Below are 27,872 nucleotides of genomic sequence, written 5' to 3'. Positions count from 1 at the left end.
TAAACAGGCTAGAAGTTGTGAGAACCCTTGAGATAAGCTCAGATTCTTACAGAGAAACTGATTCTCATACAATGTGCCAAGTGGCAGAATAGGCACATCCCATTTAACCCCATAATGGTTTTTAGCTTACAGACAGTTATCCAGTATTATTATGTATTACAAAATGACATCAGCTTTAGTATTGTTATGTATTACAAAATGAGGTAATATTAGTGATGTGCAAGCCTCCCCATAAAGGGGTGGAGCTTTAGGTTTTAGGGTATAAATATATGGCATACCGTGTTATTGTTAGAGAGTTTTTTTTTTCAAAAGCTGTCTCCGTTGTGCACTTGACTTGAATAAATTCATGTGTTATTCTGTTTCAAAATAACCTCAGACTGTGTTTTTTATTTACGTTTTTCTCAGATGGCGCATTCCGAATAGGGACTCAATATCATCGGAATCGAGCACCCGGATGAATCACTCCTCCATTACTTAAACCTGAGCGCTCACATATGAATCAAGGTAAGGCTACCTGTATTTTTTAGACAAACAGCCTGTTAAAATTGTTTTTGAGTGGTGAGTGGAGCTGGTTTTTGAACGGTGTCTTATCTGATGTGACGAGTAAGAATCACTAGCAGTTTCACGTGAATTTATTATTCTCTGTTCCTGTATTCATTTTAAAGTGTAAGAGTGTTAAGAGTTGTTAGGGGCTAAGGTAAGAATTCCGTTAAAAGTTTTGGTGTTTTGGTGATGAAGGTGAATGTTTGTATGCTTAAAGGGATTGTTTTCAGACCGTCCGGGGTTGTGATAAATATTTTTGTTGTCTGAGCAGGACGGGTCCCTGATTGTACATTTGCTCTGTTTTGTCATTAACATACCAAGTGAGTTCATGGATATCTGGTTAGAAAGTCTTATCTGTATCCATGTTATAAAAGTGTAAGCTTTTTCAGGACTGGGTTGGACCCGCTGAAGTGATTCAAGTTTTTCTTTGGTATAGTTATGGTGAGAAAATGTGATTGGGGAACAGTCTTGTGACAGGTCCTTATTTGCATATTTACACTATTCAGAACAATAACATGCCAAAAGAGTTGTACGTAATCAGCTTGCGCTGATTATTGTAACGCTAAATTGTACAGGTCAATTAACAGTTGATTGCTGTAGCCGAAGTATTGTACATTGTCAATTAACATTGATTATTGTAGCTGAAGAAGTATTGTACAGGTCAATTAAATTTGATTTCTGCAACAGGGGAATAATGGGAAACCAAAAATTCTCAAAGGATTGTGTGTCTGCAATAATAAAGAATGAATACAGAGAACGAAAAGAGACAATATAAATATATTTTGTTGGCCAGTGAATGGCACTGTTTGTACTATTATCAACAAATTGTGCAGATGTTTAAATGAAAGAGGGGTCTTTTTCTGTGGGATTGAGAAACTCAGGGAGCGCAGTCTCATGTGTTTTTGAATCCCACAGGGAAACATACCTTACGGTAATATGGGTCAAAAGAATTCTGTTGAGGGACAGAAGGGTCCCGCTGCATTAATTTGTACCATTGCCAGGACAGAAGTTAATATAATAACAAGTGAAATAGAAAGTGACTAGGAAAGAAATAGCAAGTGAATTTGCCGATAGATAATCAAGGCATATGATGGTGTTGAGGAAGTAGGTATTGAGGGTTTTTGTTATGAAAGGTTATATGCAGAAATTGGGATACAATTAGAGACGGTGTATATTGTTTGGAAGGGACAGAAAGTGTTTGGAAGGGACAGAAAGTGTTTGGAAGGGACAGAAAGTGTTATAATTGTAAAAAAAAAAAAGGCAGGACATTTTTGCTAGTAATTGCAGAGCAGCCCTAAGAGAGAGAAGAGAACAGAAAAGAATGGGAGTAGCCCTGTAACTGGTAAAAATTGAAAAGGTTTGTTCGTACTCTACCACACGAATAGGTCTTTTAAACCAGAAAATATTATTTTTCCTTCTGTTCTAATGGCAACTAGAAAGAGAATCAGAATAACAGCAGAACAGACCGGGAAAAAAAAAACACTTTTCTCCAAAGGAATGTGCAAAATATACGAAAAGTTAACTCACAAGCTCCGGAGCATTAAAAAAAAAAAAAAAAAAATCTAAAAGCAGGTTATTTATGAGAAGCTTATTCGCTGTGTAGAAGAGAAGTTTGTGTCTATGTTCTTTGTGTGTCTGTATTGTGGTTTCTGTATTGTGTGTAAACCAGTAAAAACACGTCAATTGCATTTCTATAGGATTAAGATATGTTGCAGAGAGATTTTAAGCTCACACGTATTGTTTAAATTATATATGGTGTGTGCAGTTGTATAATTATCCTATTTTTTATTTTTGAGAGGCCATATTTTTATTTTTGAGAGGCCATATTTTTATTTTTAGAGAGGCCATTTTTTTTCATTTTTATTGCTTTGGAAAGAGCTCCATTTTAACTTTGAGCTGAAGTTTCAATCCAGTAATTAATATTTAGAAGACGGAGAAACTGTTTTGTTATCTGCTCGGCACTCTCAAGGTCTTTTTGGCGAAACGCCCGGGCTGGCAAATTGCCCAAGATAAACAAGCTCTGAAATTTTTCTCTGAGTGTCTTTAAAAAAATAACGCTGTCAGTGTGTTCGGCACTGTGCAAAGAGATTATATTACAAGAAATTTAGTGTGAAGTCCTATACAAAAGCACTTGACTATTATCTGAATATGTGATGTGTTTTATAACTTTTAACCATTTATTTTTTTCATAGGTGTCCTATTTTATTATAAGCAGTTGTTATTGTTAAAATATTTGTAGAATGTTTGCCAAAGTGGTGCATTAGGAGTCACCTCTCGTTTTTGGATATGTTCTAGGTATAGAGTTAAAGGACAGGTGATATATAGTTGCAAATACAGTTACATAAGTGAGCAAGGTATACATTATATGCAAGGCATTTCACATTTTTAGCAGAATAGTTACAATGGAGTGTTTGGGGTGGAGGCCAGACTGGAGTTGGCTAGGGGCATTTGTCTTAGTATAGTAATTGTTTAATTGGGAGTGAACACATTTTTGTCCATGACTTTGGATAGTATTGTATTGTAGTGTATGACTTTATTTATGTAAAGCGTCAAAAATGTTCTCAGCACTTCACAAATAATACAGTAGAGGGAATTATAATAGAATAGTAAGTGCAGCAAAATCAGACAATAGGAAAAGAAATCCCTGCCCTGAAGAGCTTACAATCTAAGGTTTGAGTGGAATTTACAGAGATAGCAGGTGAGTGAATAAGTGCTGTAGATGGCAGTGCTTGGGCACAATGGGTGTGGTAGGAGTGACTGTGTGTGCAATAATAGCCATGAGTGAAGGCGATTGGGATGCTTGATTTGTGGGCAAGTTTTAAGGTTAGTTAGTATTTTATGAAAAGGTTGATACCATTTGCATCGGAGGAGATGACAGTGAGGCATGAATGAGAGCAATTGTGTATTGGGAGAAGAGAGATTGGTCTGTAGTTTGAGACAGTGTTTTTGTCCCCGCGTTTGAAGATTGGGACGCTCTGGCAGTTTTCCAGGTCTTAGGGATAAGGCCTGCAGAAAGGATACAGTTGATTATGGAAGCAATTGGTTTGACAATGGATGAGGAGCAAAGTCTTAGGAACTTAGATTGTAGTACAGGCAAGTCCACATTAGCTGCTTAGTTTTAAATATGAGGAGCATTAATAGGAGATACCTCAGTCTATATGCGGATGTTAAGACAGTAGTAAACACATTGATACAAGAATTTATTCCTAGGTATGAATTATCTCCCTATGAGACACTTAAGGGATGACTTATGACTATCAGTAGTTCAAAGGAACAAATTAAGGACCATCTATTGGTAATAAAACAATTAATAAGTATTGTATGCCACTAATACATTTTTTGAGTTTCTCTAGGCAAAGTTGAAAGTGCACCGACTCGAGAAGGGGTTAATAGTTTAATATTTCCTACGCAAGCATGCTCTTCATCCCAGATGAAAAGGCCTATACTAACCACCAATACAGCAATTAAAGTGGCAGAGTTCTTTCCCTGGACCCAAAGTACAGTAAAGCTTGTTCCAGCTCCACCAAGGACCAAAGTCACCTAAAGCACTGCCGCATCAAGTTAACGTTTTGACGAGACATAAACTCTAACCGTTAACCAACGAGGAAAATAAGATACCAGGCAGAGGCCTGATCTTATCAGGAACATTTCATTTTTTCAAAGACTCAGAACATTTCATTTTTTCAAAGACTCAATATTTTTATTCTTTTAGTGTGTATAAGTTAGAATTTTAAGATGAATGCACCATTGGGTCTGCGAAGGTATAACCCACAGAGAGATGACAGGATTGTCATGATGATGCTCTGCGGAGCTTTGTCAACAATACTCATCTGCCTGTGTTCCTTATACATCGCAGATATCTATCACCATGGTCAAGGTAAAACTACACTAATTCATCATCTCACCCACAAACATCACAAAGTCTCAGTAATAGAATGTTGTGCTAATTCTCAAAATATATGATGGTAGAGATGCCATTTTCTTTAGCTAGCAGCAGAAAGGTCTAGCATTTTTGTATCCATTTATACACACTACAAACACCAAATATTTCAGGGCTGAAAGTAGTTTATGGAAAGAACAATTCTGGGTTAGTTTAGTTCCAAATGTAGGAGGTGGGTTATCATGGAAAGCAAATAGGTAGCGCTATATCCCAATAGGCAGGCAGCCTGAGATATAATCCTGACCCCCAGTCAGGTGATGAGTATGGCAACAAATTATATCTATGGCGCTCTGCACTAGTGATATACCATATATATGATAAAAAATCAAATAAATTTATACAACCAGTGTCGTGGATATTCTCCCTTTGGTATTGATGCTCCACACGTGGTGGGTACACATGTAAGGAAAGAAAATCAAAACATAGTGTAATATTGTTAAACACACATATAAACATGCAACATGAGACAGACGCTGAGAACAACAGGTGACAGATTACAAACACATTTAATAAGGTATATGATTAAAAATACATAAAAATACATAAAAACATATATAAGGATCTGGTAGGATACTCCAACTCAAGTGGGGATTCCTGCTTACCAAACGTAAGATGGTATCAGGCAATGGATATTGTTAAAGAGTATCCCCTCTTGTGGATGGCCGCTGCTGCAAACTCCTGGGCTCGCACGTGGAGTCTCCGTCTCTGTGACCTCCGCCTCTGTCCGCCGTGGACACGTGATGCTGGCGTGGAAGCTGACCGCTGTAGACACCTCCTGCCTTGCCGCTGAAAGCGCGCCAACCGGAGCAGATTCAAATGCGGATGGATATGCGCCAAAGACACAGCAGCCCGCAAGTAGCAGTCATTAATTCCAAGGGGGACAACGTTCACCACTGAGTGTGGGAGACCTCCCAGACCTCTCAATAACACCCTACACGTTTCAAAAGTAAGACTTTCTTCCTCAGGGGTAAATGTGATATGAAAAAATAGTCCCTTTATGTCCCGGTATATGTAGTCCCGTATTAAAGGTGCAGTACACCATTGTGAACTTGATCATGCGCAGATGGATGCGCTGGGACTCTCAGCGTCACAAACATAACATAGACACAAGACAAAATGACAAATACAATAAACAACTGTTATTAATTAATATATTACACAAAAGTACATTATTAATACATACATAATTTTTGGAACCATAGGATACAATAAAGCATTATTACTATACAACATGATAATACTTGAAGTGGATAAGGCTGTAAGACCACATATATAATGGTATATGTGGCCAGTCCACAATTGTGCAAGAAGTATAATGAGCAGAATTTGCCATTGTGTAAACCAAGTTGGTTGGCTATTATAATACGTGAATAGGGGGTGAAATGTGCCCCGTGGTGGGTTAAAGTATTGAAATGTATGGTGTGCCAATGTGTATAAGAATATATGTGATGGTATATAAGTGTGACATATGCTAGAAGGGAAGTGATGTGTGGATGTATAATAATGTGAATTAATGTGTATAAAAAAAAAAAAAAAAAAAAAGTGAATATAGAATAATGTGTGAGACTATATTAATATAAATACAGTGACTAATCAGTGTAATAATATTTACAAAAATTTTTTTTTTAAATATAAAATATATATATTTTTTCGTGATAAAGTAATTAATGTGAATAGCTTATACTGCCATATAATAATATTTATTATTAAATAACATTATCACAGGGAGTGAATTGTCCTATGATAATGGGGATAATGATTAAATTAAATGTGGTGTCTAGTACATGGCCTACGATATTTCGCCAAAGGAACCTATATGATGGAGTATAGATCAAAGGGATGGATGATTTATCTTTCCAGAAGGAATGGCTTCAGGTCGAATTCTATGTTTAGTCCCAGGGGGGTTAATGTTTGCAATTCGTAAATCCAAAAGGATTCTCTCTTGCCTAACGCACCTCCCCTGTTCCCACCGCGCCAGTTGTTTGTGACTGCCTCAATCGCTACACATTTTAGACCCTTAGGGTTTTTACCGTGCATTTGGAGAAAATGGCTCGATACGCTATGTGAATCCAGACCTCTTTTAATGTTATAGATATGTTCGTAGAACCGACGTTTAATCGGTCTAGTGGTCATGCCCACATACTGCAGACCACAGGGACACTCAAGGAGATAAATAATATTTGTGCTATTGCATGTAATGTGTTGTTGAATGGTATATTGTTTTGAAGTGTGAGTTGAAGTGAAAGTTAATTGTTTAGAACTGAATTTACATGCTATGCATGTATTACATGTGTAATAACCTTTAGTGATATTTTTATTTGTTTGACATTTAGATCTAAGTGGACAACTGGGAGCTAACCTTTGGCCTATGTTTGGTGCCTTGGTGAATATTATTTTTGGTTTCAGTGGAAGTATTTCTGATAAATCTGTGTCTTTTCTCAGAATTGGCCAATACTTTTGAATAGTTTTCCTTATCCCTGGTGCCATCTGGTTAAATTGTGTTATGAATGGTATTTGAGTTTGTGTATTGGATGATTTGTGTTTATACTCCAAAAGAGTCGATCTGTCTAATGCTTCGACCTCAGAGATAACTCTATCAAGATGATTTGATGGATAATTTCTATCGATAAATCTATCTCTGAGGTCTTGCGCTTGGGTTTGGAACACTTCCATTGTGGAACTATTTCTTTTAAGTCTGATAAATTGACCTTTGGGAATGTTATCGATCCACGCAGGGCTGTGATGGCTACTGGCGTGCAGATAATTATTTGCCTGAACCTTTTTGAAATGAGTTTTAGTAAGGATGGTGTTATTATGAATATATATAACTAAATCTAAAAATTCCAACGAAGTATTACTGGAGGCAAAAGAAAATTTTAAATTAAAGGGATTATTATTAATGTACAATTGAAACTTGTCGAGCTCGTCTAATGAGCCAGACCAAATAAAGAAAATATCATCTATGTAGCGCCGCCATAGCACCAGGCTTGCTCCAAAGGTGGGTTATCATATGACAGGCTTAATACATTAACATATGTGTTACATTATGTCCTCAATCACACCACTACAGCTATTGCATCACTAAACCAAGAACAGGTTCAGATCAGGCTTATGGCCTTACAAAATAGAGTGGCTTTAGATTACATTTTAGCATCAAAAGGAGATGTACTGTATGTGCCCTAATTAAAGAACAATGTTATGTTTTCATCCAAGATCAGAGTGGCAAGGTTAGACAAGATAGAAGAAATTCAAGAAAGACTTAGGAAAGAAAGTGACACAGACTGGGACCCTTTGGGGCTTGATGGATTGGTAGGATCACTAGGAGTGAAATTTTTGAATGAGTGTGTATGTGTGATACTCGTTGTCATCTATGTTTGTGTTACGTTTGTCAAAGGCATGATCCACAAATGTGCAACCCTCTTTGCCGACATGATGCCATTGTTTGCAGATCCAATACACAGGGGCCTATTCAGAGAGCAGCGAGAAGCGCAATCTCGCCAGGTTTTCGCCAAATATGCCTACAGAAATTTAGTAAATGGCGAGAAACTGGCGAGATGAGGAAAAACCGCCATTTTTTTTTTTTTTTAAAACTCGCCGCGCGGGTGGCGAGAAGCAATATCTTGCCAGTTTTAAAACCTGCCGTATGCAGGTAGCCCCGATCAGCATCTCGCTGCTGATCGCGCCAATAAAATGGAGAGATGTTCTCCAAATAACTCCGCCAAAAAAGTTGGCAAGATGCTGGAGCTGAGCGGCGATAGGGGACATGAAAAAAAATCAGTCCTTTTCCTGGCTCGGATTGATGCCAAGGGTCTCCAGAGGTGATACCATTAATACCAGCACCGGAGGCCCCCTGGCATGCATCCGAGGCAGGAAAAATGCATGTAAAGGCCACTTCATTAACTTAGCGGGTAACCGCTAAGGCAATGAAGGGGTTAACCCACCATGCCAGCTTTATTGTGGGTAGCGGGTGTGGGTGAAGGGGGTATTTGGCCCTTGGTGTGAGTTTAGGGCTTGCGGGGGGGTTGCGGGTGCACTTAACCCCTTCACGACCGTAGCAGTTAATACCGCTACGGTCATGAAGGGGTTAACCCCTCCCGCTACCCCACCGCAAGCCCTAAACAACCACCGTTGGGGCTAATACCCCCTTCACCCACACCCGGTTATTAACCGCTACATTCATTAAGGGGTTAACCCACCCTCACCCACCACTTGGGATGCCTACATACCCTCCCACAGTAACCCCCCACCCGTGAGGCCTAACCAGCCTCACCCACTACCCACAAAGTAGGCCTACCCACATACCGTTGGGGAACACCCCCCCCCCCCCCAACACCTACAGTACAATAATGTGCAAAATAACTATTATCCGGATAGGGATAATAGATTATTTGTCCATTATTAAAAATATTAACTAGCATATTCAAATAAATTAAGTACTACTGACCTTATCCATAAGAAGTCTCAGTCGCCAGCAACATCTTTGTCTTGCCCACAAAAAACATAGCCAATACAAAGCCAATACATTGCAATAACATTCAGATATCAATTAACCCCTTAAATACCATATCGGATAATAACCGCAAAGGTAATTAAGGGGTTAAGCCACACTGGCCCAATAGCCACCCTTCACCCATGAATTTGTACATTGGCTTCATCATGCAAATATATGGCTTTCAATGACGTCACAGCCTTTCTCCCCCAAGCCTCTGTCACATGGTATACTAGAGCCAATCAGAGTACGGATGGAGTTCCCAGGCTCTGATTGGCTACCGTACCATGTGTGGACGGCCATGTTTCTTTTAATGAAGTCATCTTAAAGGCAATTGAAGCAAAGCCATTCTGATTGGCTGTGCTTTCATTGCCTTTAAGTGACGTCATCATTTTTTTTTTATCGGCCAAAACACATGGTTTTCACGGCCCAATCAGGGCCGTGGGAACCATATGACGAAAATTTGACGTCATAGGCCTTTAAAAGCCTATGTCGTCTCATTTTGAAGCCAGTCGCCGAGGAGGAAGGACCTCCTACAGAAGAAGAAGGCCAGACCCCGGAAGAAGATAGAAGAAAGAAGAATACAGATGAAGATGGATTAAAATTAGAAGACCCGTGGATTGATTTGGATTTTTAGTTTAATGTTTATTTTTTTATGGTTTGTTATTTTATGGGTTCCTGTGCCTGGTGGTTTTGATCGTGAGTAACCAGTTCAACGGGAGTCGGTGGGGGCAAGTAATGGTAAGTGAACTAAAGAAATGTATTAAATTGAACTTGTTAATTTTTTTAAATTCTTTTCTTTACATGTTTATTTAATTATCTGTGGTATATCATTTCTTGCCACTGTATGTATGTATGTATGTCTAGAGAGATATATACATACAGGGTAAGAAATTATAGTGTTTTAAAAGCTTGATTTGATGTGTTTTTAAGTATTTTGACTATGCATCTATGCTTAAATGTGTGTTTAAAGTCTTTTAAAATTAGATAGAAGTAATCGTTGCTATTCTATGTTGTATTAGAGGTCAGGGTTAGCCTTGGTTGTCAATTTTTTATGCTTGTTTTTACTTATATATTTTCACAGGCCACATTGCTCAGTTGCAGGTTTGAATTAGTTAATTGTTTAATTGTTAGGGATGGAATGTAAATTGTTTAGGGATGGAATGTAAATAGTTTAGGGATGTCATTAATGAATTGTAATTGATTTATGTTTACCGGATTGGTTACAATAGTATATTTGTTTGGAGTTATCTGTATTTTGCTTGCAATGTTATTGTTAACTTCAATGCAGAATGTATATGGTGCATAGATTGTATGCATCATATATACAATGTAAATGCAATGTGTTGATTGTGATTTGAGGTTTTTGAATGGCATTTGATCTTTTTGATTGTAATATCAGTTAGGATTATGAAAGGAAATTAATTGTATTGTAGTGTGTATTTATGAGAACTGTTATTTTGAGTACAGCATGTTTTTGATAACCCTTCTACATTTATTTGTATATTGGTTCATCATGTGTGTGTATCTCTCTCTCTCTCTCTCTCTCTCTCTCTCTCTCTCTCTCTCTCTCTCTCTCTCTCTCTCTCTCTCTCTCTCTGTATATATATATATATGCAGAGTTCCGGGGCTGTGACTGGGGCAGTGTCAGCTGGAGTGTCTTAGACAGGTCTGCAACCCGCACGACGACGACGCGCACGCGCAGGAGCCCATACCAAGCGCGGGAATACCATCGGTGGCCATTGGAAGCGAGAGCTGGAATCTGGACAATATACAGATAGCGAACGGAGCCCTGTACACCTGGTTCCTGGTGATCGTGTCTGGCAGTCCTGAAGGAGTCCACGGAGACGTGTTCCAGTATCCAGAAACGGATGGTGGTGATAAATTCACAAACTGCTTTTTATATATTTTAATCTTGTGAGTGCGATTCCTACCCCCTACCCCTCACCCCCTTCCCCCATTTTTAATAAATCTTATGCAGTATTATGCTATGGGGCGTGCGCTCTCTCTCTTTTTCTGTTTATATATATATATATATATATATATATATATATATATATATATATATATATATATTTGCATGATAAAGCCAATGTACAAATTCATGGGTGAAGGGTGGGTATCGGGCCAGTGTGGCTTAACCCCTTAATTACCTTTGCGGTTATTATCCGATATGGTATTTAAGGGATTAATTGATATCTGAATGTAATTGCAATGTATTGGCTTTGTATTGGCTATGTTTTTTGTGAGACTTCTTATTGATAAGGTCAGTAATACTTAATTTATTTGATTATGCTAGTTAATGTTTTTAATAATGGACAAATAATCTATTATCCCTATCTGGATAATAGTTATTTTGCACATTATTGTACTGTAGGTGTTGGGGGGGGGGGGGGGGGAGAGGGAGGGGGGTGTTCCCCAACGGTATGTGGGTAGGCCTCCCTTGTGGGTAGTGGGTGAGGGTGGTTAGGCCTCACGGGGTGGGGGGTTACTGTGGGAGGGTATGTAGGCGTCCCGAGTGGTGGGTGAGGGTGGGTTAACCCCTTAATGACTGTAGCGGTTAATAACCGCTATGGTGATTAAGGGGTTAGGGGACATTACTTTGGATGTTTTCATTCTTTTGTCTATTTTGCAACTGCGGAGGGGGCATGGGCAGGATGAAGATGAGGATGGCCTTCATCGTGGCAACCGGTAATGGGTAAGTGCTATATGTATTTAATGTATTTATTGCTGTTTATGTATTTAAAATGGGCACATTCACTATTATCCCTTTGTGGATAATAGTAATTGTGGCCATAACTATACTGTATGTGTTAGGGGGGGGGGGTTATTTCTTTAAAAGTATGTATGTGTTTATTCATTAATTTGGGGGGGGGGGGCACATAATTGGTACTGCAGGCCTGCGGGTAACACCCGAGTGCCCCCGCCGGCCTATAGTATCATTGATGTGCATACTGTATATGTGTATGTTAGGGGTTATAGGGGTTGTTGTTATATATATATATATATATATATATATATATATATATATTTATATTCATTTGTTTATTTATTCATTTAGATTTATTTATTTAGTGTGGGGCTGCTGTGTGTGATTATTCTTCATTGTGGGTAGCGGGTGAAGGGGGTATTAGCCCCAACGGTGGTTGTTTAGGGCTTGCAGGGGGGTAGCGGGAGGGGTTAACCCCTTCATGACCGTAGCGGTATTAACTGCTACAGTCGTGAAGGGGTTAAGTGCACCCGCAACCCCCCGCAATCCCTAAACTCACACCAAGGGCCAAATACCCCCTTCACCCACACCCGCTACTCACATTAAAGCTGGCACGGTGGGTTAACCCCTTCATTGCCTTAGCGGTTACCCGCTAAGGTAATGAAGTGGCCTGTACATGCATTTTTCCTGCCTCAGATGCATGACAGGGGGCCTCCGGTGCTGGTATTAATGGTATCACCTCTGGAGACCCGCGGCATCAATCCGAGCCAGGAAAAGGGCTGATTTTTTTTAATGTCCCCTATCGCCGCTCAGCTCCAGCTTCTTGCCAACTTTTTTTGGCGGAGCTATTTGGAGAACATCTCTCCATTTTATGGGCGCGATCAGCAGCGAGATGCTGATCGGGGCTACATGCATACGGCGGGTTTTAAAACTGGCGAGATATTGCTTCTCACCACCCGCGCGGCGAGTTTTTAAAACAAAAAAAAAACTGGCGGTTTTTCCTCATCTCGCCAGTTTCTCGCCATTTACTAAATTTCTGTAGGCATATTTGGCGAAAACCTGGCGAGGATGCGCTTCTCGCTGCTCTCTGCATAGGCCCCACAGTGTTTACACAGTGTCTTTCACCTTGAGATAAAAGGTGGCACTGTGTGCTCATTTGCATATCATTTCCTAGAATCACTTGCTGCAGTGGAAGTGCTGTGTGCTGGGCGATAATGGTGAAAGACAGGGTTGCAGACCTGTCTAAGACATGCAAATGAATATACAGGAATATTTACAGTTGCTATATGCTATACTGTGGAGGGTTTTTGTCACTTTTTTTACCCATCATAACCTTAATAAATATGGTGATAATGATCGATGCCACGGACAAAATGAGCATCACAGAATATACAGAAGGCTTCCAATCTTCCATCTCAAATGAGCAAATGTCAGAAAAAAACCTCACACTGATGATACCCATCAAAGTTGAAACATGTCTGTGAGTGGGTTAACTGACTTTGCATCTCCCAAGTCCTTGCTTAAAAGCTGTGTTTAACGCAGCATGCATTGGCTAAGGGTTGTTCATGTAATGTGAGCTTGAGATAAAAGGTGGCACTGTGTGCTCATTTGCATGTCATTTCCCAGAATCCCTTGCTGCAGTGGAAGTGCTGTGTGCTGGGCGATAATGGTGAAAGACAGGGTTGCAGTCCTGTCTAAGACATGCAAATGAATATACAGGAATATTTACAGTTGCTACATGCAATACTGTGGAGGGTTTTTGTCACTTTTTTTTACCCACCATAACCTTAATAAATGTGGTGATTACCTACTCTTTAATCTCAAATGAGCAAATGTCAGAAACCAACCTGAGCAAATGTCAGAAACCAACCACTGATGATACCCATCAAGGTTGAAACATGTCTGTGAGTGGGTTAACTGACTTTGCATCTCCCAAGTCCTTGCTTAAAAGCTGTGTTTAAAGCAGCATGTATTGGCTAAGGGTTGTTCATGTAATGTGAGCTTGAGATAAAAGGTGGCACTGTGTGCTCATTTGCATATCATTTCCCAGAATTCCTTGCTGCAGTGGATGTGCTGTGTGCTGGGCGATAATGGTGAAAGACAGGGTTGCAGACCTGTCTAAGACATGCAAATGAATAAACAGGAATATTTACAGTTGCTATATATATATATATATATGTAGCCAAGTCTTCCTTTCCCTCACTTACCTCTGATGCGAGATCAGAGAAGAGGGAGACTACGGCTGAAACGCTGTGTACGCGGGTGCTGCCGGAGTGGCGGGCAGACCTGCCGGGAGTAGAGAGAGCTGCGCCGGCGACAGGAGCTTCCCAGCGGGATGCTGGTAACGGAGCTGCCATCTTTAATTGCTGTGCATGCGCAAATATAACTTGCGCATGCGCAGAAGAGCCCCGAGGTTGCGTCGGCCATATTAGAGTTGTGCGCATGCACTGTCACATCAGAGTAGCGGTGGCCATCTTATACTATGTTCCACAGGGGAACCACACTTCCCATGAGCCTTAGGGAAGTACCACCACGTGACGAGCAGCGACCAATAGTGTTCTCCGGATACCCTGAGGGGATATTAATACAGTTTGGCGTGAAGGAGCATGTGCAGTCAGTTGGAGCCAGGAGACAGAAGGGGAAGGTAGTGTCTGGGTGCCAGTGGCTCCCAGATTAGGTCTAGATTTGCCCCTCAGGCCCCAGTTAGGCCCAGAACATTGTGAGTTTGTAGCTTCTATAGGGAAATGCTGCCAGGTAGGGAAAGTTCCACTGTAGCCTTAGAAGAATCAGGCAACCGTGACAAGATGCCGCGCAGTGACTTGTGGCCTGTGGTCTGGGACCAGACCACCCCCCAATAAGAGACTCTTAAAAGTGAGACCCTCCAGCGGGAATTCAATCCACGCAGAGGCGGATGCATTCGCGGACAGACCTACACTGGTGGATCAGACGGATCCTGGTTGTTATTCAGCAGTACTCTGGTAAAGGAGTGCCTGGGCAGGTACCACATTTAAGTGCATCAACAGTCCACGGGTATTGCTACTCCCTACACTTTGGGTGGGGTTGACATTGGGGAATGACACAAGGGATATTGTGCCAAGCACCCTATGTAGCAAACAACAGCAAATGGCGCACAGCCAGGAAGCCAGGTGGAATAAAAAGTTCAAAATCCTTTATTTCAGTACATTACTGATATCAGAACCCCCATGGGGAAAAAAACGCACCTCCTATGCGTTTCGGACCGGGAGGTCCTTTATCAAGGAGTCTAGCATATGGAGCAAATCTGTGTATTATATACCCCTAGTCTAATCATCAAAAATTTGACAAACCTGTGAAAATCGGGTCCATCCCTACTGCGCATGCGTGCGACGTCACGCTAGGCGCCACCACTCCAGGCACTAAGGCCTGTGAGTAATAAGCACCTCCCCCGTGTTGCAGCGCGCCCGCTAGCATAGGGGCAGATCACCGATGTCAGGCATGTCAACAAACAGATAATCCCGCCCCCATGACATCACACCGAGCCCCGATTGGCCAATGCACGCCGCCGGTCAACCAATAGCAATCCAGGCTGAACGAAAGGCACGCCCACCCCCCCGGGACTCCACGCAATGCCCCAGGCTGGCGTGAATATTGTTAAACTGCGCAAACTAACCGCAACCTTTATGTAACAATAAGTGACTTATATAATCTAAGCCAAAGGCTGCTGTATAGTAATTCAAATGACAAAACCTGGTAACCTATGGGTATTAGACTCACATAGCTCCATATACCATACAAAAAAGTACATAATATAAAAAGAGTGTCACTGAAAACACACTTAGATAACAAAACAGTTAAAATAAACTCACCACTAGGTAAGATATCCACAATGGTTTAACTTAATGTCCCTACATGACAATAATCACTAGAATAAAAATTCATATAGTTCAATCTCCATGGAGAAATAAAAACATAGAAGGATGAATCAACAGTATTACTAACTCCTTAAATCAGTATTCAATAAACAATATTAAGCACTATGATCATAAGACATTCTATTTATGTGGACAATCTACATACTTGATATCAACAGTACATGAGGTAAAGAGACAGTGGGACTTTTGCAGAACATACATTGGTCCCCAATGATTTAATGTTTGAGAAAATGGCTAAGATTCCATTCAATGTTCAGGCCGCAGGGAGTTCTTGTTTGTAGCATAAAAATCCAATATGCCTCCCTGCGGTCCAAAACATTGAGCAAATCACCTCCTCTCTCACTAGCAAACACTTTTTCGATGCCTTTCACAGTCAACCCCTTAATGCCACCTTTTTTACATTGAGAAAAATGCTTCGAGACTAGATGTGACCAGTCCCGTTTTTTAATCAATCTGACATGTTCAAGTATTCTGCATTTCAGTGACGTCGTTGTCCTCCCTACGTAGTTAATTCCAAACCCGCAGGTCAACAAGTAATTAACATACTGAGTGTCACAATTTATGAATGATTTGATAGGGAATTCTTTGCTATTGGTAGAGCCTGAAAAATTTCTGGCAGGTAGCATGAATTGCCACATTTTGCAGCCTCCACACCTGAATGATCCCTTAGTAATACATTTTCTGCCAGACAGGGGTGACGCTACATAACTTGGGGATACGTATGCAGCTATAGTTTTGGCCCTCCGGTATACAAACCGGGGGCCTTTTTTAACACAATCTCTGAGGCTCCCATCCAACAGCAAAATATTCCAATACTTTCTAATGATTTTTTGGACTTGATGACTGCACTTATTATACTGCGTAATTATGAGGGGCACATCCTCAGTGGTATGATATTTATTCCGATTAGCATACATTTTATTTGATGGGTGGAATTTTTTATCATCATCGGTTCCATCTGTTCTAGGGTCAGTCTGCAGGGGGTAAAGTAAATCCTCCCTCTTTACAGAGGCCACTTCCTGAAGGGCACTAGTTACATTATTAATATTGTACCCCCTTTGTTGGAATCGCAGGCACAACTCCTCAGACTGACGAGAAAAAGCCTCCTGAGTTGAGCAGTTCCTCCTCAGTCTGAGGAATTGGCCCTTAGGGATACCTTTTATCACAGCAGGAGGGTGGCAGCTGTCAGCTCTCAACAACATGTTACTAGAGTTCTGTTTCCTAAAAACTTCTGTTTGAATTTGTTTATCCATGTCAATAAATAACCGAAGGTCCAGATAGTCAATGTGATGTTCATTAACATTGTGAGTGAATACCAAATTATTATTATTACAATTAATGTAATCAAAAAAACTGTGCAACGTGTCAATATCACCTTCCCAAATCATAATGAGGTCGTCGATGAACCTCTTATAAAATGTGATATACTTACGATATGGATTAGTGCTAGTGAAAATAAACAGTGACTCCCACCACCCCATAAATAAATTAGCATACACCGGTACAAAACGTGTGCCCATCGCTGTGCCCTGTAATTGTAAATAAAAGGTGTGATCAAATAAAAAGTAATTGTGTGTGAGTAAAAAATTTATATAATCTAAAATGAACGCTGTGTGGAATTGATTGCTATCTGGACCCCCGATGAAGTAGTTGACAGCCGCCACCCCCTGATCGTGTTTAATGACTGAATACAAGGACATAACGTCCATGGTAACCCATACAGAATGGGGACCCCAGATTACTGAACTGAGCTTTTTAATAAGGTCCCCCGAATCCAACAAATAGGAGGGCAAACCCCTCACAAATGGTTGCAAATACCGATCAATATATTTGAAAAGACCATCTCCCAAAGATCCAATAGATGACACGATTGGTCTCCCCGGAGGGTCGACCAATGTCCTATGGACCTTTGGGAGATGGTAAAAGACAGGAATAGTAGGGTATGGGTTCCACAAGTAAGCACTTTCCATCTTACTCAGGACTTGGGTGATTTCTCCCACCTGCAGCAATTCTTTGAATGCCTCCATATACCCTTCTGTGGGGTCACCTGATAGTGCAGAGTAGGTAGTGGCATCCCCAAGTTGCCGATATGCTTCCTTGAGGTAGCCAGACCTATTCTGCACCACCACCGCTCCTCCTTTATCCGCATTCTTGATAACAATAGTGGAATTTTTTTGTAAAGATAATAATGCCTGCCTTTCCCCTTGGTTCAAATTTTGTTTTGCCACCCCTGAGAACGAAAAACCCTCTGCCAAAATGCGCAAATCCCTAATTACTAGGTTCTCAAAAATTGTAAGAAACGGACTCTTGATGAAATGGGGATAAAATAATGAGCCTCTTTGAAGATCAGACTTCCAAGTACTGAATTCTGGAATACTAGTTAACTGTTGGGCCTCATTATCATCTCCCAATAGTTCCTCAAGATCCAACACATCTTGGAGTTCACAAGCCTCTCTAAAGTCCGAGACAGGCACCGTTGACTCCCCTCCTTCTATCACACTATCTTGCAAGGACAATTCAGACATGACTACAGATGTAGAAGTATTCTCTAGGGTGTTCATAGGTGCCCCCTCTTCTCTATCAGAGGTCTGTGCCCGTTTCTGGAAAAAAGATTTCAACGTTAATTTCCGCACAAATTTGTGAATGTCTATGGCAGTATTAAATAAATCAAAGTCCATCGTTGGAGCATACTTAAGGCCCTTCCTCAGAAGTGACAGTTCAGCAGTGGTACTGCACCGACACACTTTATTCGAGCAAATACCCAGTATGTACCTGGCAGATATCTGGAATGCGCCGCTCCTCACCTCTGACAAGCCCCGTTGCGTTTGCCTTCCCAGCCTGGGTTCATGCCTGGCTGACGGGCGGCTGATCTGTTAAATGATAATGATTAGGATTTAATAGGCTGCAATGCTTCGCGTGTCTACCAGATGGCATAAATTCATGAATTGTAATGCAGTATATATATATATATATATACTGTGCAGTATTGCAGCCAGCGGGAATAAAATGCTTCCATCCCTGCCTGGAAAATAACCCAATGCACTCGGGCAGAAAACAGTCACAAACCTCAATACACCCGGGTATACCCGAATTCGTGGGACTAGCCGAGCTCGAATAAAGTGTGTCACCTGAGATATTGATAACATTCATGTCTTGGTGCATATTTACTTCTTCCTCTTGGCGGGACGCCTGCCTCCCTCTCTTCTTCTTTCCTCTTCTGGTTCTTTTTGGTTTTTCTGGAAGAGAGGGAAGTTTTTTTGCTACTGCTGCTGTTGTCTCATCGGGTTCTGCTGCTCCTGCACATTATCATAGTAAGATCTCTCATAATCCACTCCCACCGACTTGGGCCTTGACGATTCTGCTGATCCATACGAATGATGTCCATCTCTATCGGTCTGTAGGAAGGAAACTGAATGGGAAAGGTTTTCAACATCTGATAGGTCAGACTCCCCACTCGGTTGATCATTGCCCCTAGATTTTAATATAGACTTCCGTGGGGTTGATCTCATCGTTTTATCCCTTTGTTGATAATTCTTCTGGGGACCCTGCAAGCCCCGCTCACGATTCGGGTTAACCCGCTGCCAACTATAGATCTGTTTCTTCTCATAATCCATGCGGTCCCTATCATATTTGGACTGCTTTTTGGCCGTGATCTTATCCTCTGCTTTAAGTACTGTTTCTGACAGAATTCTATCATAGTTTTTAAAACCGTCTAAGGGCCTCATGCAGAGAGCAGCGCTATTTAAAATTGGAGAGGGGAATAAAATGTAGCTTTAATGGAGAGTTTTTTTCTCCATATGCAGAAAGGGCATAAAACTGCATTTAGAATCCTTTCTGCATATGGAGAGTTTCAACCAGCGATATGTGCGCTGGTGAAACATGTTTTTAAAAAAGCGCGGTTTTTTTTTCCTTCTCCCTCTGGCCGCCGACCTCCAGCTTCCAGCCAAGTTTTTTTGGCGGAGGTAAATTGAGAATTTCTCTCCATGTTATTGGCGCGATCAGCCACTAGATGGCGATCGCGCCTTTCTGAATAGGGATATTTTTACATGAGGGGAGATTTAGGTTCTCGCCGGTAGCAAGGCGAGTTTAAAAAAAAAAAAAAAAAATGGCGCTTTTTTAAAAACTCGCCAGTACCTGCCGTTCTACAGGCATTTCTCTCCAAATAATGCCGCTATTCACCTTACCGCTGCTCTCTGCATGAGGCCCCAAATCCTTAAATTGTTGCAATTGTAACTGTAATTCTTTAATCTGGACTTGTAAAACCTTTCTCTCATTGACTTTTTGCTCTATAATGAGTTCCATTAGTTTGAACGAGCACTGATCCAATGTGGTAATCCAGTGCTGTTCAAACTGAGGGGTGGTAAACCCAAAGGTGGGGACCTTTTTCATCCGTAAACCCCTGGGAATTCTTTTATTAACCTGCTCTTATATTAAGAATTAACAATCTCTCCAGTCTATGAAAATGGGTTTTTAAATCCGTGATATCCTTAGTATCTGCGTCCACTACTCGTTCAAATACTTGTAAAGCTCCTTTCTTTCTTACAGAGTCATCGATACAGTGCAATGCATACATAGTGGATTCATCCTGTGTCACCTCGTTGTCTTCCATATCAGACATAATAATTGAAAACGGTGACCACACAAATGTTCCTTCAAATCAATAAAAATAGAACCAGTAAATGTCTTAAAACAATGGGTTAATAACACCCCTTATGGGAATCCTTAAAAAGCTTGCTAGCCAGCCCGGACTGGACACAAGCCCAACACACCTGCTCCCTCTATAAATCTTGATTGTAGATATTGAAGTTAAGTCCTCTGTAGTGAGCCAACCCTATCCAGTGTAGCCACTGCATATAGGAACAAGGAAAAAATATAGGGTGCTCCACCCAGTACAACTTCATCCAATTGAACCAATCTTGGTATAAAATAATTCCAATGGGAGTTCTAAGGAGTGGGTGTATACCAAATAGACCTGTGAGTCACTATGAACAATAAAAGCATCAAAGTACTCAGCTATGGTGGTCAGAAATAATGTCTCTTACCCACTCCTGCAGTCTCCAGGGAAAGTAGTAATGGCGTGCCAACCATGAAGGAGAATCCAGTACCAACAGCAAACAACAGCAAATAGCGCACAGCCAGGGAGCCAGGTGGAATAAAAAGTTCAAAATCCTATGTACTTTGGGGACACTCACCCAGTGTATTGTATTGTGTGTGATATATACTGTGTGGTACAGGTTGCCGTAACTTTTGTTTGTATTCCAGTTGATATATACCCATGTGTGTGTTTACTATTGGTATTGTTTCCTGTGAGGGGCTTATCCCGCTATGCTGGGATCCCTCGCAGGTGGAGGCTCTGCACTGAGGCAAACAAGAGATCGCCCCAGGTGTAGGTTCAGGCCTTCTGGTAGCCAAACAGGTAACAGTAGTACCAGCAGTTTCTTTTGTAACGGGGGAAAAGGGGCTACATAAAGATGTAGCAAAGACTATCCGAACATTTGCCTTTGAAAATCTGGGTCAATCTCGAGTAATGCTGCAACATTTCTATGACATTTCTGCAAACAGACTAATGGCCCATTGGATTAACACAGCAGGGGTCCCTGGCAGTCTCATGTATGTTGCACTTTGTCTTAAATAATATTATAAAATGTTGTACTATTAAATTGGAATTATGTAAAGACGAGACCACGAGTATTCTAAAGCTTGCTTTAAACTAGCCCGATTACATTCTGGGTTGTATCAGCCACACCTATCCAGAGAGGCTCCCTGCAGTCCTCCTGACCCGCCTCCATCCCTGATTGGTCAGCCCAGCCTTATCTAGCATCTCTGAGCCCTCACTCATCGCTCGACATAGTCTCTGTATGGAAGTGTTTGGTGTACTTTCGGTTACTACAGGTTTTGACACGGCTTGTACGACTACCCCTTTTGGCTCTCGACTTCGGATCTCCTTGGACTACGTATCCTCCGTCATCCTAACACCAATCTTCCCTTCATGTTGGAAGTCGACGCCTCTGACTGCGGCGCAGGGGCAGTGCTGTCTCAGAGACCTACCCCCAAGAAAAGTTACACCCCTGTTCATACTTCTCCAAGAAATTCTCACCGGCTGAGAGGAATTATGACGTGGGCAACAGGGAGCTGTTGGCCGTGAAGAGTGGAAACATCTCCAGGAGGGGTCAAAAGAACCGTTTACTATCCTCACGGATCACAAAAACCTTCTCTACATCGAGAACGCCCAACGCCTTGGTCCACGACAGGCTTGTTGGTCTCTTTTGGTCTTTTTTCCAGGTTTGATTTTCACCTTTTATATATTCCCGGGACAAAGAACGTAAAGGTGGACACACTTTCCAGACAACTTTCCTCTGAGGAGAGACCAGAGGAGTCCTTGGAGACCATTCTCCCACAGGAGAGGATTCTCGCCACATCTACCTTCAAGAACCTCAATAAAATTATGCATTCTCAGAGACGCATTCCTATGGACTTGGTGGTTCCCGACAGAAAACTCTTCGTACCCCCCAAGTTTGTCCGTGAAGTCCTGACCTGGGGTCACTCTTCGAAATCCGCAGGCCATCCAGGTTTTAAGAAGACTTTCGACCTTATTCGTCGGAATTTTTGGTGGCCCAAAATGTCCCAAGATATTTTGGAAAATACCTGCGCTTGCCCTACCTGCACACAGAACAAGACCCCGTCAAAAACCCCAAGGTTTTCTGTTACCTCTACCAGTCCCTGACCGTCCCTGGTCCCATATTTTTATGGATTTCATCGTGGAGTTACCCAAATCAAGAGGAATGAACACAATCTTGGTGGTCGTGGATAGATTCTCTAAGATGGCTCATTTTATCCCACTTAAGGGACTGCCCACCTCTCCCGCCCTCGCTGATATCTTTACGGATCAAATTTTTCGGATTCATGGGATCCCTTCTTCTATCGTTTCTGACAGAGGGTCCCAGTTTGTGTCCAAGTTTTGGAGAACTCTCACTAAGGGCCTCATGCAGTAAGCGTCGATTATGTGAAATCGGCAATCTTACCGATTAGTCATGTTATTGGCGTTTTTTCCTCTCCGTATGCAGTAAGTGCCGAATACATTCAAAATCAACCCGAAAACAAATCCGCCCACTCTCACGATGATTAGCCGATCACACACAGGTGTATCGGCGTGCGTGGCGGGGTGCTGTTAGGTTGCCCAATCACAAATCTTGCTGAATCAGGCGAAACAAGCATGTTTTGGATTGCGCGCCATATTTAAAGGCAACGTGTACTGCTATTCATTCTCTGTGTTGTTGGGAGTGAGAGAGAGAGAGACGCACAGAGCTGGCTGTTTGAACATTTGCATATTGACTGAGAGACTTGTTGTGTATTGGGTGAGCTTTGTCCATTGTTGTTTTGTTTACATCTTTGTCTTGTTTTATATGTGGAAGTGTTTCGTGTGATTGCCTGTACATTTCTTGTCTGTTTTTTGTGAGTGCTGGAAGTATGCCTGCAAAGCGTGGGAAGAGTGATGCTGGTGGGAGTGGGAGTGCTACTCGTGCGAGTACGCGTCGGAGTGAACGTACTGTTCAGGGGAGTGATGTTGCTGAGAGTGAGAGTGGTGTTGCAGGGAGTGGGAGTGCTGGTGCTGCGAGTGGTGTTGCTGGGAGTGGGAGTGCTGTTGCTGGGAGTGGGAGTGCTGTTGCTGGGAGTGGGAGTGCTGTTGCTGGGAGTGGGAGTGCTGGTGCTGGGAGTGGGAGTGCTGTTGCTGGGAGTGGGAGTGCTGGTGCTGGGAGTGCTGGTGCTAGGAGTGTGAGTGCTGGTGCTAGGAGTGTGAGTGCTGGTGCTAGGAGTGTGAGTGCTGGTGCTAGGAGTGGGAGTGCTGGTGCTGGGAGTGCTGCTGGTGGCGCAGTTGCTGATGGGGTGGATGGTGGTGGCGTGCTTGCTGGTGGGCAGCTTTTGGAGGCTCTTCCATTGGAAGAAGGAGAGTCCAGTCAGCACCAGCCAAGCTCTGACCCTAAACCTGCTCGGAAGAAACGTGTGGAGAAGCCACGTAATCCTCGCTTCAATGACCAGGAAAATACAGCTCTTGTCACTGGCATTCTGGAGCACTCTGACAGTATATATGGACATTTACTAGGTAAGTGTACATTTACATTTATTATTCAAATACATGTGATCCTAGGTCATCTGAGTTTTGTTCATATGCAAATATGGCTTCACAATATCTTTCTATGTTAATTAGTCTGGAAACACAGCTTTTTATCATGCCTTTCAAGGACAACTAAACACAGGCGGTCAATTTGCCATAACTGCATACAATATGAATGCAACCTTGCTTACATGTATAGGTTTAGTAGTGAATGCTCATGTGCTTCACATATTACACATAAAACAGCATGTTTGCTATCTCTTGGAACAGCTAGCAGTGTAGGAAACTGGTGCTTATATTATTATTCATTTACCTCATATATTTGATATGTTTTTCAAGGGCGGACAAGTTCAGCAAGCAGAAAAGAAATGTGGGACACAATAGTCATTGGTGTCAATGCGTGTGGGAATCATGTGAGGGACAAGCGGAATTGTCACAAGAGATTTGATGATATTAGGTCCAAATTGAAAAAGAAAATACAACACCAACGCGTGCATGCTACTGGCACTGGAGGTGGGCCCACACCACAACGTCTCATATTAAGTCCATTGGAGGAGCTGCTTCGGGCAAAATTACTTCCCGTCGTCGTGGAAGGCTTACCTGGTGACCGTGATATAGGAATTTACCCCTCACAATTTCCACCAGGTGAGAAATATTACTGTACTAGGCGTGTCGTTGCTTACAGTTATTTTGCATAGTTACACTGCTTTTTATACTGTCTTCACAATATAAGCATACCTGCATCTATATATGTATATGTCTGATTCTGTATATATATATATATCTAAATAGACATATATGTTGTAGTCCTACTAAAAGCAGTAACTAATATAGCACGTGCCATTGCGTGCTCATTTACATGTGAATTCCCAAAATGCATTGCTGCAGTGGAAGCAATTGATGGTGGGCGAAGATGGGGAACAACAGGGTAGTACACATGTGTAACACATGTTAATGAGAAATTATTACTAGCTACAGGTACAGAACAGAAATATGTAGAATATTATTGTGTATTTATTTATTTTACTCCGACAAACATGACATTACTGCCTATTTTAAGCATGCATCAAATATATTGCATGCAACGGCCTACAAACATCACTTGCACTAACACATCTATAGTTGTTTATGAAAAGGTCCATTTTTGCTTTAAGTCATATACAGACAGCATAATGAGGCACACGTATCATATTTTATGTCATTGTTTTCATAACTTCAAAACTGCACACGACTATTTAGCTCATCTACCATTGTGTTAAAGCAGCTGCAATTAATATCTCATCACAGCATACACTTCAACAGAGGGGGTGGGGTTCAGCACACACACTAATTACAGCCTCATTTTAGGGGCAACTTAGTTCACACCATTTTCACCTGTTTCAAGTAATTGAAAGGTGTGGCTCATTAGGCTTTTTGGGGAAGGGAATACCGTTCTTACAACCTGACTAGCACAACTGAAGTTAATCACACTCATTTGAAAGCTTCACTTTAGCTACTAAATGCCCCAAAAACTCATTACTTATCAAACCGTACGTCACACATTAGTTCACTCATATCTATAGTTGAACTACTATCAACGACACATTATCACACACTGCATGTGTTGTCTTGTTTAGTCACAGCCACATTCATGTGTGCCACATCTTATATTAATGTACCACACATATCCTCTACCAAAAGCAACACTTTTTGCAATATGACCACCTTCATGATAACCATTGTGAATGGTCATCTCATGATAGTTATGTACATTATGATACTGATATCACTACACAACATATGATTTTTATGTACAAATTTAATGTATTTTTCCTCACGCATTACTGCAGAACCATAGTATGTTGTATGTTAGGGAACTCAAAACTTCTAAGTACACAGGCATGTACATTGTTATTACAACTATTTATGTTCACTTTCACACACACATTTTGGGTTAAGGAAATGATGCTGTTAGGTACTCATAAATACAGAACATACAATAACTGTTTGTTCAATATTTACACATGTAAATGTAAAACTTATGTTATTGTTATATATAGTTGCCCCTGAAGGACATGTGTCACCTGAGACTGAACAAGTGTCTTCACCTGGGTCAGCCAGCTCAACACACCTAGAAGGTGAGTGTATCAGTTGGTGGCCATATAATATGTGCTCTTCTATATGTTATGTTGTCATGTTCATTATTTGTTTTGCACATCTTCTTTAAATAGGATTACTTAGTGTCAGTGAAAATGAAGTGTAAGGCAACTTGTATTGTGTTAGTGATGTTAACTATCATGTAGGAGTTGTGAGTTTACAGCAAGTTTTCATTCACTCATATTTCATTCTGAGTCCAAACATTATTCTTAAGTCAAGGTAGTTTTTAATGTGAGGTTATAAAACGTATGGAAACATGTTAGTTGTTACTTATGACACAGTACAATTACATAGTAACACAGCAGAGATTAACATGACATTTAATAATTTGTACATTTATTTGTAAAACATGATGAAGAGGATTATGATGATGATGATGATGACGCCACCGCCATACACACACAAATAGAAGCAAGTGACCATGAAGACGTTCCAATTGAAACTGTTTTACCGGCAAATCGTCCAGCAAATACGACATACGATGCAATTGTAGCTTCTGAGGGAAAAATTGTGGAAGCAGAAAATCGTCGCCATTCTGACTTCATGACAGTGCTGGAAAGGATGATTGCACTGCAGGAAGAAACAGTTTCACAATTGGCACATCTCCACAGAGTCTTCATTGAAGTGCCGAAACAGTTGCAAAAAATCAACACCTCATTCGAAGCATTAGTTGTTCAGCAAACACAAGCTAATTACTGGAGAATGACTAATGTACCACAATTCAACACCTCCCAGCCAGGATCTGTTCATGCAGGTCAGTTTTCACCACATTCATCTGATATTCATTCACCAGGCCCAAATGTTACCGGTCAAGTAGCAGAGATTGCTGTGCAGGTTCCTGACGACATACTACCACTGCCATCTGTACAAAATCAGCAGCTGACACCTACAAAGGAGCCCACAAAAACAAAATACAAGCAGTTACTACTGACCAGTTTTTGGTCAAAAACAACAAAAGACACACATGAAACAGACCAACCATCACTTGTGCAGTGTCTACCAACTTGCTCACAGTCACTACCCAAAAGCCCTGTAGGTGAATCACTGCCCAAAAGCCCTGTAGGTGAATCACTGCCCAAAAGCCCTGTAGGTGAATCACTGGCCACAAGCCCTGTAGGTGAGTCACTGGCCACAAGCCCCGTAGGTGAACAGTCACTGCCCAAAAGCCCTGTAGGTGAGTCACTGCCCACAAGCCCTGCCCGTGAAGTGCCAGAGGCCACTCAAAGTGGCTCTGCTGTGCCTAAAGTTGGTGGCAAAAGAAAAAGGAAAATTCAAGAGACAACAAGCAGGCCTGTTACTCGCTCGCAAAAGGAACAAAAAAAATAAATGTTATAATTCAGAAAATATGTCTTTGGCCTTGTTTTGTTGACTTCACATTATCTAATTACTATTGTATGTATGCTGAAGACTGTGTTGTTTCCAAACTTTCAAGTATGTTCTTGTACACGTGAAGTTTTGGAAATGTTTACACTCCTAATTAATGAATAGTGTTCTAAATATTTATGTTTTAATCGTCTGTTCAGTAATGGTCCACCAGGAGCCAGTTGCTAAGTTTAGAGAAGCTGCCATTGACTTTGCAGCAAAACATTGCATTTGGGTGTGTTAATTGATGTAATCATTGCATGTGCATATTATTTTCATGCAATTATAAAAGCACCTATTTAACTGCAAACATCTTTCTTGTACGTGTACAGCAGGATTTTGTGTTACATATTACTTACCTTTGCTGCCCATTGTAATGTTGTCCTTTAATCATTTATGTGTTCTTGTTTCAAGAACATCTCTGAATTGATACTAATATATATGTAGTATGTATTGATATATGCACACACACACACACACACACACAGACACACACTGTGTGTGTGTGTGTGTGTGTGTGTGTGTATATATAGTGCTATATAAACTGGTATAGATGTATTTACAAGAAACATACACTTCATGCTTCCTTGTGAAAACACAGTATTTTAATAATACAGGCCTAATGTTTGAGAAGTATACTAAGTGTGAGCCTCTAACATTATTGGGCG

At 41.2% G+C, this 27,872-nt stretch overlaps 1 long non-coding RNA gene across 1 annotated transcript in view; it reads left to right on the top strand.

The window, feature by feature from the left end:
* The first annotated feature begins 422 nt into the window (after window positions 1-422).
* The window catches only part of LOC142472089 (uncharacterized), a 127,324-nt gene continuing 99,874 nt past the window's right edge, over window positions 423-27,872 (top strand). Inside the window, exon 1 of the long non-coding RNA XR_012789597.1 lies at window positions 423-504. This is a non-coding gene — a long non-coding RNA (uncharacterized LOC142472089). The remainder of the gene's footprint in view (window positions 505-27,872) is intronic.

This window comes from Ascaphus truei, chromosome 1 (genome assembly GCF_040206685.1).
Source record: "Ascaphus truei isolate aAscTru1 chromosome 1, aAscTru1.hap1, whole genome shotgun sequence".
NCBI classification, from domain to species: Eukaryota; Metazoa; Chordata; class Amphibia; order Anura; family Ascaphidae; genus Ascaphus; species Ascaphus truei.
This window is presented reverse-complemented; position numbering and strand designations above follow the sequence as displayed.